Here is a 16,968-nt window from a genome sequence, read left to right on the forward strand (position 1 = left end):
CAGGTTAACAGAGTGACCCAAACCAGTATGAAGACCACATAAACCAGCCAAGGCCAAAACATCAAGAATGATACTCATGGAAACAGTAGTTTCTGGAATGGTGTGCTTTCAACACAGTGTTTTCACCTGTTCCAGGAAGGCTCCACACCCATTTCCACCACTCAGGTGACCCTGATGACACAGATAAATCTCCAAGTGGCCTTAAGGACTCGCTAAAAGAATGCAAATAACCAGCTGTCTGCAAGGAATATCCATCCTTCCATTCTCCACAATTCTGTTAGAGCTGAAGAAGCTTCTTGGAGGAGAAGTGAAACGTCATCAAAGAAAAACCAGTAAGTCCAATTGCCTCTTGAAAAAAGCACCTTTGGGACATGCTTGCTAGTAAAAAAAAAATTTTTTAAAGGAATCAATGTGAAAATAATGTCATTTCACAAAGGCAGCGGCTGAGCTCGGCAAGCACGCGAGAAGCTGAAAAACCTACAAGGAAGAATTCTAAAATCAAATCTGGAAGAAGGCATGGCAAACTAGTCTTGGCGCGAGATGGGTAGCAAATAAATAAATGAAATAAACTTCTTCAGTAGTGTTGTCGTGGGTTTACTGCTAAATGATGACAGATGATACTGAACTTTCACAAGTGGATCTGATCGTACCCATAAGAAATTATTATCAACGATGGTGCCATTGTTGGAAAAGAAGTTGCTTTTATATACATATATAATTGGAACACTGAATGCGAGAAATATAGACCAGAGGAAAAACTTGTCAAAGAGGAAATGAGCTATACCAAATAAAATATTCAGAAATGAGTGGACCAAGATAGATTGGAACAGGACGCTTTGAAAACTAAAGAATGGAGCCTTGTCAAAAAATAAATCATGTCAAACCTATTTGATCTTTGAGAGGCTGACTGTGAGAATGCAGGCAATACAGCACACCTTGCATTCAGTAAAGAACTCCCTAGTTTCCATAAGATTCTAATTAGCAAAATGATTCAAAACAAGTGTATTCAATGGCTCATCAACCTGGAAGGCCTGTGATCACGAAACTGTGGCACGCGGAGCCATTTCTTAGGGCACACGAGGTGTTGCCCTGTCAGCTCCAACACGCCAGCTGATTTCAGCCTTCATTTTCAGCAGTTTTTTGCCCTCCAGAGGCTTCACCTCCGGAGGGCCAAAAACAACCCAACACGCAAACCAGAAGTTCGGGAACGGACTTTTCTGGTTTGCGCATTGGGCCGTTTTTCTCCCACCGAACCCGGCTGAACCAGGAGCAACTCATCTTTGAAGACACCAGAATTCTATGGTAAATTTCAACAGGTGCTAAATACTATGTCTGTGTGCCTCTCAGTTCAGTTTTTGATGTGTGGACAAAATTCTGCCATTTTTTGGGCAAAATCTTGAAAATGGTTTGCCACTGCCTCCTTCTCAAGGTTGAGAGACACTGAATGGCCAAAGTCACCCAGCTTGCTTCGTGTTTAAGGTGAGACAGGAACTCAACTCTCCAGGTTTCTAGCCTGGCCCCTTAAACCACTATACCAAAGTGGCCAAATAAATACTACTTTTTTTTAAAAAAAAACTGCATTACTACTAATAGGTGATCAAAATGCTTAAACTGGATACTGTGGGAAGTTATCATCCAGCCCTCTCCCAGAAAAATGAAATATCCTAGGAAATATTGAAAAGGCAGAATATTTCTCTGGATGTGAAAAGAAACCTGTTTCAAAAGACAGAATAGTTGCCTATAGCTTTCTGCCCATCCCCAGCCCGGCTAGCCCACTTTACATAATAAAGACTTCTCCTCACTGCAGCTGTAGGGGGAAGGGATATTACTCAACTGACCACAAGGCAACTGAGAACTCATCACAGCCTAGAGAGTAGCCCCCTGCATGGCACCATGGGAGTCTGACAACCAGTCAGAATACATTTCTTACACAGGAACAGGAAACAGAGAGGTGGGACTGAACAGGGTATAAAAGCCTAGCAAGCCCCTTCCTCAGCCCTTCTCTTCTTCTCCATCAACAATGAAACATGTGATCACCTTTTCTGTACAGGGCTCAAGCCATGTGGCCCTGTACAACAATAAACCATCTTCCCAAGCAGCCTCCATGTCTCCAGTGTCTTCTTCCCCACTTGGAGCTGAACCCAGAAGGACATTTCTTTCAACAATACACAAAGGGACTTCGAATAACAGAAAGATTTGGAATGGCAATAATATAGAATATAATTTGAATTTTGTGAAGAAAATTCTGTTTATTAGTAATAACTACTTTAAACAACACAAACAGAAACTCTCAAGTCTAGATTTAAAACATTAAACTCAAAGAGAAACCAGCAGATAGACAAGTCTAATTTCTCCAGCATGATCTGCCTCTAAATTGACCTTCAGGTCTTCCAATAGTGGAAAATAAAAATAAATAAAAATAAAAATGGAGCTTCTCAGTCATCCAATTCATGGCTGTCCCAAAGGTGCTTTTTCAACAGGCAACTGGACTTCCTTTGTTTTTCTTTGAAGACATTTTGCTTCTCATCCAAGAAGTTTCTTCAGCTCTAGCATTAAAAAGTTTTCCAGAACCTTTAACCATAAAGTATGATAATCTGAGCCTGTTGCTTCAACTGCAAAGTTTGGATTGATTTGTTCAATGATCCATTTTTTTTCTTTCTTTTCTGTCCACAGTATTCTCAGAAGACTTCTCCAATATCAAAGGCCAAAAAGTATAAACATGGCTTCTATAGAGTATCAGTAGAAACAGTATAATTGGTTTAGATAGGAAAATGGGTGGCATATAAATTTAGTCAAGCAATCAATCAATCCCCACCAGGGAGGGTAGATTGCTTGCATTATTCTGAAGTTTGTAGGTATTGACACATCACACCCCTGAATACCTTTTCCAAGGCCTTCATGTCTGCTCTACTGTCTATATTGAGAGTTCATGACTGGAGGAGACATGGCAACAATTTCAGTCAATGAAGAGACATGGCAATTGGGTCAGCCAATGAGGGCTGTTTGGAAACAAACAGTATTTGTTGTGTGAACAAAAAGGAGACAGCAAGGAGCCTGGGCGTGGCTTAGTTCAACTGTTCTGTACTAAAGCTCTGAGTCTGTGCTGAGCTCTAAATTAGTCTGCTGCTCTGAACTGAAACTGTTCTCCTCTCCCTGTGTTTTGTTCCTATTTGCTACCACATTGGAAAATCTGATTTTGATGTACAATTTTGGTATTGTACATTTACTTCATGTGTTATATTATATATAAAGAGAAGTTAATGAATCCTGCTGAATCAGTTACTTGTGTGTGCTTTCTGGATGCGATTGCTGCTGCAAACTCTGATATCTACTAGATGGCATTTTTCTTGACTGCTGGTTCCTTTGTCATTGATACGTGATCCTAAAAGGCAGCTCTTCACCCTTCAGTATCTTTACGGTAAATTCTAAGACTGCTTGCTGTACTTTTCATTTGTTGGGTGTTATTTATATTTAATCTTAGTCCCATTTTTTCCTCTTGCTTCTCGACTTTCATTACCACAGCTTGCAGTTCATTTGCACTTTCAGCTATCTCTATAATGTCATCAGCAGAGTGTTACTGATGTTTCCTCCTCTAATTTTAAAACTATATATCGCATAAGCTGAATCAATAAGGGGAGATGATGCGGGCTTGTCTCACTCCTTTGCCAACCTGAAGCCAGTCTGTCCATATTGTGGTTTCCTGATTGTGTAAAGGTGCTGCACAAGAACAAGATGTCTTTGGGTTCCCATTTTTGTAAGCACATTGTACACTTTGCCAACGCTGACACAATTTAAGGCCTTTCTAAAATTGAAGTACATACTGATTTCTTTGGAATGTTCTTTGGCTTTCTCAACTGCAGATAGTCCTCAATTTACAACAGTTTGCTTACTGACCATTCAAAGTTACAACAGCACTGAAAAAAGTGACGTATGGCCATTTTTCACACTTAAGGCCATTGCAGCATCCCCATGGACATGTGATTTACATTCAGATGCTTGACAACTGACTCGCATTTATGACGGTTGGGGTGTCCAAGGGGCATGTGATCATCTCCTGAGACTTTCTGACAAGCCAAGTCAAAGGGGAAACCAGATCCACTTAACAACTGTGTTACTAATTTAACAACTGCAGTGATTCACTTAACAAATGTGGTAAGAAAGGTTGTAAAATGTGGCAAAACTCACTTAATTAAGGGTATGACGACGATCATAAGTCAAGGCATCCACATGACTGCCCCTGATTTTATGACTTTTTTGAAGAGGTCATTAAGTTTGGATTTGGATTTGGATTTATTGCATTTATATGCCACCCTATTCCCGGAGGGACTCAGGGTGGCTCACAAATCAAAGAAAGGGAATACAGACGGGGGGGAAACAACAAACAAGCAACTACAAAAGAATTTAAAAGCAATCAACAACCACACAGTTCGAGCGGGGACGGGAACTCGTCAACCCCAGGCCTGTCGGAACAGCCAGGTTTTAAGGGCTTTGCAGAAGGCCTGAAGGGTGGTGAGGGTCCGAATCTCCACGGGGAGCTCGTTCCAGAGGGCCGGAGCAGCCACAGAGAAGGCCCTCCTCCAGGTGGTAGCCAATCAGCATTGGCCAGTAGATGGGATTCGGAGGAGGCCTACTCTGTGGGATCCAATAGGTCTGTTGGAGGTAATTGGCAGCAGGGGGTCTCTCAAGTACCCAGGTCGAATGTGAATGTGGTAATTGTTAAATTATTCTTATGGACATTTTTGGTGGACACCACCACAATCCTGGTCATATGACTATGGAACTGCAAAAAGCCACAAAGGTGAGACACTTGAAATGCAGTCATGTGACTACAGGGGTCTGTGCAGCCATTGGATCTCTGGAACCCCATCATAAGCTTTTGGTAGGTCCTTCGTAATTTTGAACAGTTGTTAAGAGATTGGTCATTAAACGAATACTATCTGTAAGAGAAAGATCCATCTGGTACCCATATCTTTTAAACTCAAGATTGTTAGGATTGGAAAAGATAATCGCTGTAATCAAAGAGGAGTCTGAAAAGCCTAACAAGCTGAGATAAATAAATGATACCTGTTTATTGGGAAAATGTAAGAAAAACTGAGATGATTTCATAAAAACAAAAATGGAAAGTAAAAAATCCAAGTTAAGATTAAACATTAAGAAGACAGAATACAATTAGCATATTTAATGAACTTTCGGGTGTATAAAAAAGTGAAGGTGTGGGTAGTTTTATTTTCTTGGACTCAAAACAGGTGACGAGGGCTGTTAAGCAAAGCAGGGATTAATCTGAGGGAGGAAACAACAACAACCTTATGCAAGATCACAAAAGATAAGGCTATTTCTATGACAACAAAGATCAGGATAGTTAAAGCACTGATTTTTCCAATGGTAACGGATGGCTAAGAAAGCAGGACAGAGAATGAATGAAACGGAAACCTGCAAATTATGGATATGGAGACAGTTACTGCAAGCACCAAGGTCTGCCAGAAGAACCAATCAATTCTCCACCAAATAAAGACTGATTGCTCCCTCTACGCAATGATCAGCACACCTAATTTGGACTGTGAGCAGGAGGATAATAGTGTGTGTGTGGGGGGGGGGGGGGGAATTCATGGCAAGGCTGAGGGAATTAAAAGGGTGGGCAGGAGACCTCTACTCCCCTGATCCATGAGCTGACTACTGTGGATGAAGCAGTCTCTCTGGAATTCAGATTTAATGTCACGGTTAATGTTATTTTAATATTTCCTCAAATCAAATTTTCAAAACTATCTGAACAAGCCATCAGAAAGATCCACATAGACAGGAACGACTTTTAACATGCTTGGATTTAGCAGAAATTGAAAAAGTAGCACATTAAGAACCAGCTGTTATTAAATAAATTGACAAATAAGTCATATTTTATTCTACACTAGCTGATAACCTGGCATTGCCCAGGTATTATTTATAGGGGGAAAATGTTCGAACCAAATGTAATTTCTAATGTTGGATTTTCCCCCTTACCAGAGGGAGCCCTCCTTGTCGAGTACTGTGAAGCTGTTACCATGGCAACTCCAGAGCACTGTATGGTAGAAGCCATTTTATGGCAGTACAGTAGAAGCCATTCTAAGGCACAACAGGCTCTATCTTAACAGAACACACACCCCGAGGAATGTCTTACCCCCACAGTATTTTTTTCCGGAGAGTAAGTCATCTGTGTTTGGTTGAAATTGCTCAAGGTGTTCCAAAGTTATGCTGGAACATATGCGCGTACACACATAAACACACACACAGACACACACACACACAGAGCCATTTATGTATAGATAGATTGCAAGAAGTTTATGTCTTCAAAAAACTTACTTGGTATTCACTAGGTTTCCTAACACCATTTTAAGGATTATCAGAATTAAACAAAATTACACAGAAAACTGGGATAAATGGATCAAAGCACCATTTTTCACCAACATATTTATTTGCAGGAATGTATTTAGTCCTCATAAAGAACTACTTCAGCTTCTGGTTACCAGGCATTTTGTAGAATGCTAGAGGCCTTTTATGGCAGCCATCTTGCGATTTGGGAAATCTCCCATGGCAGTTTTTTGTGACTATATTCTTTACATGCTTTCAAAACTCCAGATGTATCCCCAGCCAAAAACGTTTGCTTACCTCTGATATATTATAATCAGCAGGATAATATATGACACAGAAAGTTCTTTTTCTATTTTTCTTGCATTTCTTTAAAATAATAATTAAGGGGAATTGAAGCAGGGGGCCTAATTGTTTTGTCAATTAACTGTCAATTAACTGTGACAATAGGAATTTCCTCATATTTATCTACTGGTGGTGGTGGTGGTGAGTTCTGATAATAAAAAATAAATGAACAACAGCTTCTCTTCCAAACAAAGAATGGATGTTTTGCTCTGTTCATCTGCATTCAGTGCTATATTTTCTGCAATAAGAACTCATTCTGCTAACACAGCAATATCTTTGGTCACAATTCTTATGTTTCCTTACTGCAGGAAATAAAATATTCTGAATGTCAGCACGTTAGTGTACAGTTAACTCTCTAAATAAAAGTAAAGCCTCATCAGATGCACTGAATTAAAGGAACCTTTTCAAAGTGAAGATAGAATCTATTTGGCCATTTTTCAAATGTTTTTTACACTTAAATACCATTTATCAAGCATAGGCACTTTATTTTCATCTGATCTAATCTAGCCAATAATAATCAGACCCTATTTTGCTCTATTAGTCATATTTTGTTTGCAATGGGGAAAGACGCTAAACCAATCAAACTATCCAGTTCACAAGTTCCTACCTGTACATATTTAACTTTGTTTTCTCTCTTCCACAAAGATCTGATATAAAATAACTTAAAAGAAATTCCTTCTACAAATAAAAAAGAAAACATGCAGAAAAATACAAGGCAGAGAAGGCAGTGCCAAGAGTAAACCTGATATAAAGTCATATACTGTAGTTAAATTGGGAATTATTTTATTATTCATCAATTTGTAAGGATAACCAGGGTAATTCTAACAATGGCATTTAGTCTAAACTGATAAGCCTTTCTTCCATTAATTTCTCAAACTTCTCTGAAAATTGTGTAAGCTATTACTGTATATATCATAAGACTACATGGCACACTTTGAAAAACTAATTTCAGCACCCTACCAGCATGGAGATATAGGTAGTCCTTGGCATACAATCACAACTCGGACTGGAATCTTGGTCACTGAGTGAAACAGGCATTAAGCAAGATGACACGTAACTGCTTCTCTCAATGATTGCAACCCTGGCCCTCCCGGTTGCAATTGTTGAGGGATCTCATGGGTCATTAAGCTATGGAGTACAAAGTGCCTCAGGGGGTGGGGGGGAGACACCCACACACCCTCTGTAGGAAGCCTCCCAGGGCCTCATCCACTCTCCTGAGGTACCTGCCACTGTCTCTGGTGCTGAAAATCCTCCTTGCCAAAATCCAAGCACTCTAAACTTTCATAGGCAAGTCTGCTTAGGAGAAATTGGAATTTGCTTGAATAACTTTGCCAAAGAATCTTGACTTCTAGCCAAGAAACAGTAGTTGGGGGCTGGTGGCCGCTGCTGCATGGTGCTACCTTCTCCATTCTCCCTGAGGAACAGTGTGTATCCCTTCAGCTTGAACAGCTAGAAAGATACAGCCTTACCGGGGGGGGGGGGTGTTAAGGAAAAGAGTGACTAAGCATACTCCTTCCCTCTTCCTCCCCCCCCTGTTTTTTCTCTTCGCCCTTTGGCTAGTCTCCCTCCCTCCTCCACTACTTTTTTCTGCTCTTCTTGCTCACTCTCAAACTCGCCCATTCTCTATTCTGCCATGCTTAGGCAGGAGTGGAAGTGAGATGACAAGAACGGAAGGAGCTGAAAGACCTGGCTTGGTGCAGGAGGGCGTTCAAGCAGTGTGTGCATGCTGCAAGGGCATTTACGATACTGGTAGACCTCGCTTTATGACCGCAACTGAGCCCAAAATTTATGTTGCTAGGTGAAACATTTGTTCAGTGAGTTTTGCCCCCATTTTCCTGCCACGTGACTTTTCCTGCCACGGTTGTTAAGTCAATCATTTCAACTGTTAAGTTGGTAACATGGTTGTTAAGTGAATCTGGCTTCCCCATTGACTTTGCTTGTCGGAAGGCCGCAAAATAGCAATAGTAGCAATAGCAAAAGCTGGATCACGTGACCCCAGGACCCTGCAACCGTCATAAATATGAACCCATTGCTAAGAATCCAAATTTTGATCATGTGAACTTTCTTTGAGGAACTTAAACACTGTTGGGAGAAAGGAGAAAGGATACAAATCTGTTCACTTGATCAAAGTTAAAATAATCAGTTGCTATCTCTGATTATGTTTAATGGTTTTTTAATTGGGTCTAGATGGTGATGTCTTAAAAAATGTTCATTTGAAGAGAAGAAATGGGGAATATAAATAGAAATGGAGGTGTAAATATAAATACAAAAGGAAGGATTGAAACAGTGTAATAGGTATATTTATGTTATTTTTGATCATCCTTAATGGACTATTGCTGATTGACATGAAGAAATGGGCTTTAAAAGAATGTAGTGAGATACGGGATGAAGAAGTGTTTGGTTTTATTTGAAGAGATAGTTATAATTGGTTAATGCTGATTATACTTGCCCAAGATGAAAGGGGGAGATTTCCTTTTCACTTTTCCTTTCTTTTGGCACTTTTTACATTTAACTTTCTCTTCCATGCTGTGAAGTTTGTCTTGGTTTTACTTCTATAATATCAGAATATCAGAGCTGCAAAGTTCTTCTAATTCAACCACCTGCTCAATTAGGAAACCTTATACCATTTCAGACAAACGGTTGTCCAATCTCTTCTTTAAAACCCCCAGTGTTGGAGCATTCACAACTTCTGGAGGCAAGCTGTTCCACTGATTAATTGTTCTAACTGTCAGAAAATTTCTCCTTAGTTCCAGGTTGCTTCTCTCCTTGATCAGTTTCCATCCATTGCCTTTTTTCCTGGCTTTTAGTGCTTTCAAGAATAAGGTGACCCTCATCTTCTTTATGGCAACCCCTGAGATATTGGAACACCGCTATCACGCTTCCCCTAGTCCTTCTTTTATAATATAATCTTCAATAAAAGTATTTGGAGAGGACCCAAAACTGAACAGAGAGTATATATTAACCTCCGTTCTACAGATAAATTCTTTTTAGGAATAGCTCCTTCTTCCTCCTGATAACCAACCCTCCTATGTTCACTTCAAAGCAGTATTTCTCTCTCAATACTCCCACTGTGACAAGATGGATTCCCGCTACTTAGAGATGTGTACCACAAAAGCAAATCCCTCCTCTTTCAAAGCATCCTTACTACTGCACGGTCCTGATCATCAGCCATCTGCCTCCCACACTAAGTAATACAGCAGAATGTCAGAATACTCCCTGCTAACACTTAGCCGCCTCCCCTCCACCCCCTCACTCAAAGGCTTATCTGTTCTTCACAGTGAAACTGTTTCCAGGGAAAGAGGATCTGAAATAAAGCTCTGCATTTCTAATCAAATCATAATAAAGGGACCAAATAAAAAGATATCACCGCCCACCAGCACAAGATTGCATCCACAATCATAGCTGGGGTGGGTGGGTAGCATTGAGGACAACGAAAGAAAGCAGGCATTCGAGATTGAAGATGAAGAAGGCTGTAGCGAGACAGCAGTCCACAGCCTGCGCTGTAATGAGCGAGAGTAAAAGCATGATGGTAAACAATGCTTAATGAAGAAAAATGCTCGGGGGAGAAAGACAAGACATACACAGGCAACTAGGAAAAAACACTTGAGAGCAAACTCTGATGCACCATCCCAGAAATGGAATAGCAAAGCATCTTGTTGCCAAAAAAGCAAGAAGGGTAAAAAAAGAACAATACTTACCCACAATTAATGTCAATAGAGTCTAACTTCGTATCATTTTTATGGGGGTGGGGGGGAAGCATGAAAATAAAATTAGTTTAAAGACATCCAAGGGTGGAACTACCACCGCCCATCGTTCCAAAAGCCAAGTTTCATCCATTGCAGATAGTCCTCAACTTACAACCACAATTGAGCCTAAAATTTATGTTGCTAAGTGAGACATTTATTAAGTGAACTTTGCTCCATTTTACAACCTTTTTTTGCTGCAGTTACTAAGTGAGCCACTGCAGTTATTAAATTAATAACATGGTTGTTAATGTGAATCTGGTTTCTCCATTGTCTTGGCTTGTCACAAGGTCAAAAAAAGTGATCCCATGACACAACAGTTCCCAAGTGGCTGAATTTTGATCATGTGACCATGGGGATGATGCAACAGTTGTGTGAAAAATGGTCATAAGTCACTTTTTTCAGTGCCATTATAACTTTGAATGATCACTAAATGTACTTTTGTAAGTTGTAGACTATCCATATTGTATCCTGATAATGTCTCAAGAAAAGAGTATCTTACACATTACTAGATTCATATGTTAAAGGCATCTTATATCCAGATTTTCATGTGTGGAAATCCAAACATCACAGAGATGAAAGCAGTTATCATACTTTCTCCATATTTCTGTCAGGAAATCACCGCTGGCCACACCAACCTAATCCATTATGAATAATAATAATAATCGAGTAGTGGAAACATCACCAAAGCCATCAATACATACTGTGATATGTATCATATCACAGGCTATACCTGTGATATGATACACAGCTTGAATTATTAAGTGGGCACAAGCTGAACTGCATAGTTTGGAACAAAAAAACAAGAATACTGATGACTATTCACTGATGATATTCTGCCCTACAGAAATGGAAGCAGAAGTTTACTTCAGGTCAAACAAACTATCGAAAAAGAAAAGCGTGCATTATCTGATTATGTAAAAGATAGTCAAGAATAAGCATTGATGCAGGTTAAAAATTGGAACCTACGAAACGTGCAGAAAACAAAATGTGAATATTGAACTAATGTAATAAAAGCACGAACAGAATGCTGGCAAGAAAAAGTATTACATGGTCAATTTCTACAAAAGATTGAGTGGGGAAAATGATAAAGATAAAACCTGGCAATGGCCTCTCAACTGGAACATTAAAAAAAACTCTGAAGACTTGATTCTGGCTGTGAAAGAGCAAGCTATTTGAACTAATGCAATCAAGGCCAGAACTGAAAAATCGTCAAATGATTCAAAGTGCAGATTGTAGAAATAGGCAGAAGAACAGTAGATTAGCTTATGCAAGAAAATAGCACAAACTAATAATTATAAACAAACAACTGTAACACAGCTGCCAAAATGATTCACTGGGACATCTATAAAAGTTATCATGTTCCAGTAATGAAAAATTGGTGGGAAAATAAAGAGTTGAAAAAGTAGTCAAATTTGCTCAGGTTAAAAATATTGTGGAATTTCCGCAGATGAACTGGTTAAGTCTTGTCTCATAAAACACCAGCTTTAACCGTGTTTGAAAAGAAGAAACTATGCATAACCGATGTGGCAATATCTGTGGACAGTACAATAGAAAATAAAGATTTAGAGAAGATCATAAAGTATTAAGATCTGAAAATCAAAATAGAAGGATTATGGGATAAACTAGCAGGAGTGGTTCAAGTGGTTATTGGTACGCTGGGTGCCATACCAAAAAATCTTGGATTGCACTTAGAAAATACGCACATTGACAAAAATCTCCATCTGTCAATTACAAAAGGTTGCACTGCTTGGATTCACGACGATATCCAAAGTTTTTGGGAAGAACACCAGCTAAAGAACTGGTAGCTGTGACAGTGTTGCGAACAGAAAATATAAATAACAAGAATGATTACAAACTATGGCACGACAAAATAGCAATAATAAGTACATTGGAATATCTGCAAGAAATACCATTTGCTTGTGGGACCACAAAATAGACAAAGTAATTGAAAATGAAGAAGCTAAAGTACTCTGGGATTTTATAATTCAAACAGACAAGCAAGTGCCCCATAACATTCCGTATCTAACAATTGCCAATGGGAAAAACAAGAAAGTCTGGATAATAGATATGGCAATATCTAGAGACAGCAGAAGAGACGAGAAAGAACTAGAGAAAATCACAAAAATACAAAAATCTGCAAACAGAAGTAGAACTGTGGCAAAACAGAGGAAAGATAATCCCAGTAGTAATAGGTGCCTTGGATGCAATTCCAAAACGTCTGGAGCACTTCTTAAAACACCATCATCGCCATTGATAAAATTATCATCAGTCAATTGCAGCTTTACATGAAACAGCTAACATCCTGCGACAATGCCTTTAATACCATCAAACATCTGCCCAACCTAGATCCTGGGGAAGGATTCAACAGGTGGATAAAAATGCCAATCCAGTCCAAACATCTGGCTGATTGTGCAACAAACCAAAATAATAATTAATCGTCTGATGGGGTTGAGAGCTATTCTGGCAGTAGTGTATTCTACCAGAGAGTCCCCATGCCAGATAGGTCTCAGTGGAAGAGCCAAACTAAGTGCATCCATTAATCCATTTAACATGATGAGAAAAAAGATCAACAAGCATTGTGTCAGATGTTAACATTCCCAAGCATCTGTCGACAAGTGGGCAACAAGATTCAAGAGCTATGGCTGAGCAACTAAGGTCTACCAATGTAGGATTACTGAAAAAACAACCACTGTTTGAAAATCACACCCTTATTGCCTGTTATTAAAAATTGAAACCAACAAAGTGGGTGGGAGATACTTAAAGTGAATGTTTTGAGCGTTGGAAAGTAATTTATCCAGAATCAAATATCATTGAACAACTATTAGTAGACAAAAGGAGATTCATTACCAGAAACAAAATATTCAGGGATGTGGAACTGGAAGAGATTCAGAAAAATAGAAAACCCCAAACTAATACTAGACAACTAGTAGTGGGAACTCAGATTTCAACAAATGCAAGTATAAAGGGAAAAGCTGATATGAACTAAAGCAGGGGTCTCCAACCTTGGCAACTTTAACCTTGGTGGACTTCAACTCCCAGAATTCCCCAACCAGCTTTGAGGAGTTGAAATCCTGCAGGCTTAAAGTTGCCAAGGCTGGAGACCCCTGAACTAAAGGATTGATAACTTAGAAGAAGCAACAAGAACAACAGAGGAGTACAGGGTAGCACTGATTGAAACCACTCATGAACTGACTCTCCACCAAGAAAAATTAAAAGAAAAAAAACTATGGTATGCAGAATTACCAATAGAAACACAAAGATAGACAGCCTTGAACATAGCCTCAAAAAAGACCTTTCACCTAATGAAGGATGTGAATAAGGTATGTCCAGGAGTTAAATAATATCTATCAAAAAGAATAACCAGCTTGCTTCAGTACAGCACTTGTGATGGTTACAGAACTGGATAATGAAGTGAGAAATCCAAAATTAAAATCATATTCAATTGCAAAGATCAGACTGTAGGTCAAGGTAAAGGAATTAAGATCAGATGTGAGTAATTTAAAGAATACGAAAGAACAAAAATTGAAGAATGTAACAATCAAGTCCAGCCTAATAAAAAAATATTGGCTCAGCAGCAGAAAAATTGAAGCAACTTTGGCAATAATAAAACAGCAAATAACTGCAATAGCAGGCAAAATTTAACATTAGGAGGCACAAATCCAATTTAAGCAAAATCAGCTATTTCAATGAGAGTAGAGATAATTTTACCAAAGTATAAATGGCAATAAAAATTCTGAAAATGGAAAACCAAACAAAAAGGGAACAATCCAGTTTTGGAAAGATCTATGGAAGACTCAGAAAAGCTATAATAAAAATGCTGGATGGATAAAAGAACTTCAAGATGAACTTAATAAAAATCAAATGGAAGAACTAATAACAGCAGCAGAAATGATTAAAAATCAAATGAAAAGAATTCAAAACTGGACATCTCCTAGAAATAACTAATTGCATGGCTTTTGGATCAAGTATCTGATTAGCTTACATACAGTTTAGCTTCAGGAACTATTGCATAAAGGCGATATCAGTGACTGGTTAATAACTGATAAAATTTATCTGATTCCAAAACATAAGGAAAGGAACAACACCAGGAAACTACAGGACGATAACGTATTTGTCTACAATATTTAAATTACTCACTGACATATTATTATAACAGACAACATCCAAGATTATTTAGATGAAAATAACATTATCCCAGTAGAAGAGAAAGAAAATAAATGAAAAGTATAAGTACCAAAGATCAACCACTGATTAGTAAAATGATTTTACACAATTGCAAAAGGTGAAAAACATATATAAGGAAAGATTATAAAAAGACATTTGATTCATTGCACATAGCTGGATCATAAAATGTTTGGAAAGAACTGGTGTCAGTAAAACTTTACAGTGTTAATAGAAAAAAATAATGAATCAGTGGAAGACAGAATTGGTGGCTGTAGATGAAAAAAATATGGATTTGTCAACATTAGGAGAGGCATCTTCTGGAGTGACTCAGGATCACCCTTATTATTTGTCTTTGCTACGATCTCACTTTCAGTGATTTTGACAAAAACAAATCTTGGTTAACAAACAGCAAAAAGTCTACTAAATCTCACATTTGCTTTATATGGTTGATCTGAAACTTTATGGAAAACCAGAAACTGAAATCCAGTCATTGACAAATACCGTAAAATTTTTAGCACGGATATAGCAATGGAATTTGGCCCAGAGAAATGTGCTACAGTAACATGATTTAGGAATATTATGAATAGTAATGGAATTTAAATACTGAATGGCCAAACCATCAGGAGCCTTCAGGATAAAGTCTACAAGTCTACAGTATTTTACAGTTGGATAACATCAAGCATGGTCAGGTAAGAAATGTGATTAAATAATACATACGTGAGAAAAGTATTAAAACATAATTGAATGGTGAAAACACCACCAGAACTATCAGTATCAGTGTCATACCTGTGATACAATACACAACTGGAATTATTAACTGGACCCAAGCTGAATTAGGTAATCTAGGCTGAAAAAAGGGAAGGTAATGATACTCCTTATGAACTATATCACTCTAGTGATATTGATAGATTATACCTGCCCAACAAAAATGGAGATGGAAGTTTACTTCAGGTCAAAAAAACTGTCACAGAAGAAAAAAGTGCATTGGCTGATGATGTAAAAGACAGTCAAGAGCAAGCATTGATGAAAGTTAAAATTGAAATTTACTGAATGTGCAGGAAACAAGAAATGAATATCAAAATAATGTAATAAGAATGCAAACAGAATGTTGGCAAGGAAAAGCATTGCATGGTCAATTTCTACAAAAGATTGAGGGGAAACAGGATAAAACCTGGCAATGCCTTACAACTGAAACATTAAACGTAAAAAAAATCAGAGAGCTTGATTTAGGCTGTTCAAGAGCACGCTATTTAAACTAATGCAATCAAGGTCAGAAAACTGAAAACTCATGAAATGATTCAAAGGGCAGATTGTGGAAAGGGTAGGAGAAACACCAGATTATATGCTCAGGTCATGCAAGAAGATAGCACAAACTGATTATAAATAACAACATAACACAGTTGCCAAAATGATTCACTGGAACATCTGTAAAAATGTATCATGTTTTGGTAATGAAAAATTGGTGTGAATATAGAGCTGGAAAAGTCATCAAAAACAAGCAGGTTAAAATATTGTGGTATTTCTGAACACAAACTGGTAAAGTCTTAACTCATAACACACTGTCTAACTGAGATTGAGCAGAAGAAAGCAGGGGATAGTGGAAGACAAAGAATTGGAAAAAATCACAATGTATCAAGATCTGAAAATCAAAATTGAAAGATTATGGCATAAACCTGCCATGGTGACCCCAGTGGTTATCGGCACACTGAGTACCATACCAAAAAATCTTAGGTAGCACTTAGAAAAACTTCACACTGACAAATTTTTCATCTGTCAATGCCAAAAAGACCACACTGCTTGAATCTGCACATACACTATTTTGATACATTAGGACATCCTAGGTCAGTACTGGCAAACCTTTTTGGCAGCGAGTGACAAAACGGGAGCGCATGCACATTTTCTGGAAACCGGAAAAGCAGCTGCCCGGTGTGCATGTGCACACCAGGAAGGTGATCTTCCGGTTTCCGGCATCTACATGCACTCCAGCCATCTGGTCAAGCAACTTTATCTTCTTAACCCATCCACACTAAAGACACAAATAACAACATCCCTCTTTTACCAAGTTCATTGTAGATTCAAAACTCCCATTAGAATTAACAGTTCAAGTGCTAAAGTAAAAGTCTTTCTCATAATTTGTCACCAAATCATTTGGAGACTAAATTCAGGCATGCAAACCTGTACTTAGCACTAAGCTGAAGATGCCTCTGCAGACCTATTCTCTTAAATATTATTGTGCAGAGAAAATCCATGAAACACAAAGAATCCATGCCAAGATGAACCAGGTGTGCATATGATGCCCCCCCCAAAGAAAACATGATTTTTTTTTTCTTTCACTGACTTTTTTGTCAGTCTCTTTTGTGAAGCTCTGCTGACT

At 38.5% G+C, this 16,968-nt stretch overlaps 1 protein-coding gene across 4 annotated transcripts in view; it reads right to left on the reverse strand.

Moving 5' to 3' along the window:
* CRTC1 (CREB regulated transcription coactivator 1) overlaps positions 1-16,968 on the reverse strand; it is a 94,580-nt gene that overhangs the window by 69,636 nt on the left and 7,976 nt on the right. The gene's annotated exons all lie outside the window — the stretch shown is intronic.

The sequence above is a fragment of the Thamnophis sirtalis genome, unplaced genomic scaffold, assembly GCF_051295495.1.
Source record: "Thamnophis sirtalis isolate CommonGarterSnake01/CBP01778 unplaced genomic scaffold, rThaSir2_p1.2 scaffold_1, whole genome shotgun sequence".
In the NCBI taxonomy this organism is placed as follows: Eukaryota; Metazoa; Chordata; class Lepidosauria; order Squamata; family Natricidae; genus Thamnophis; species Thamnophis sirtalis.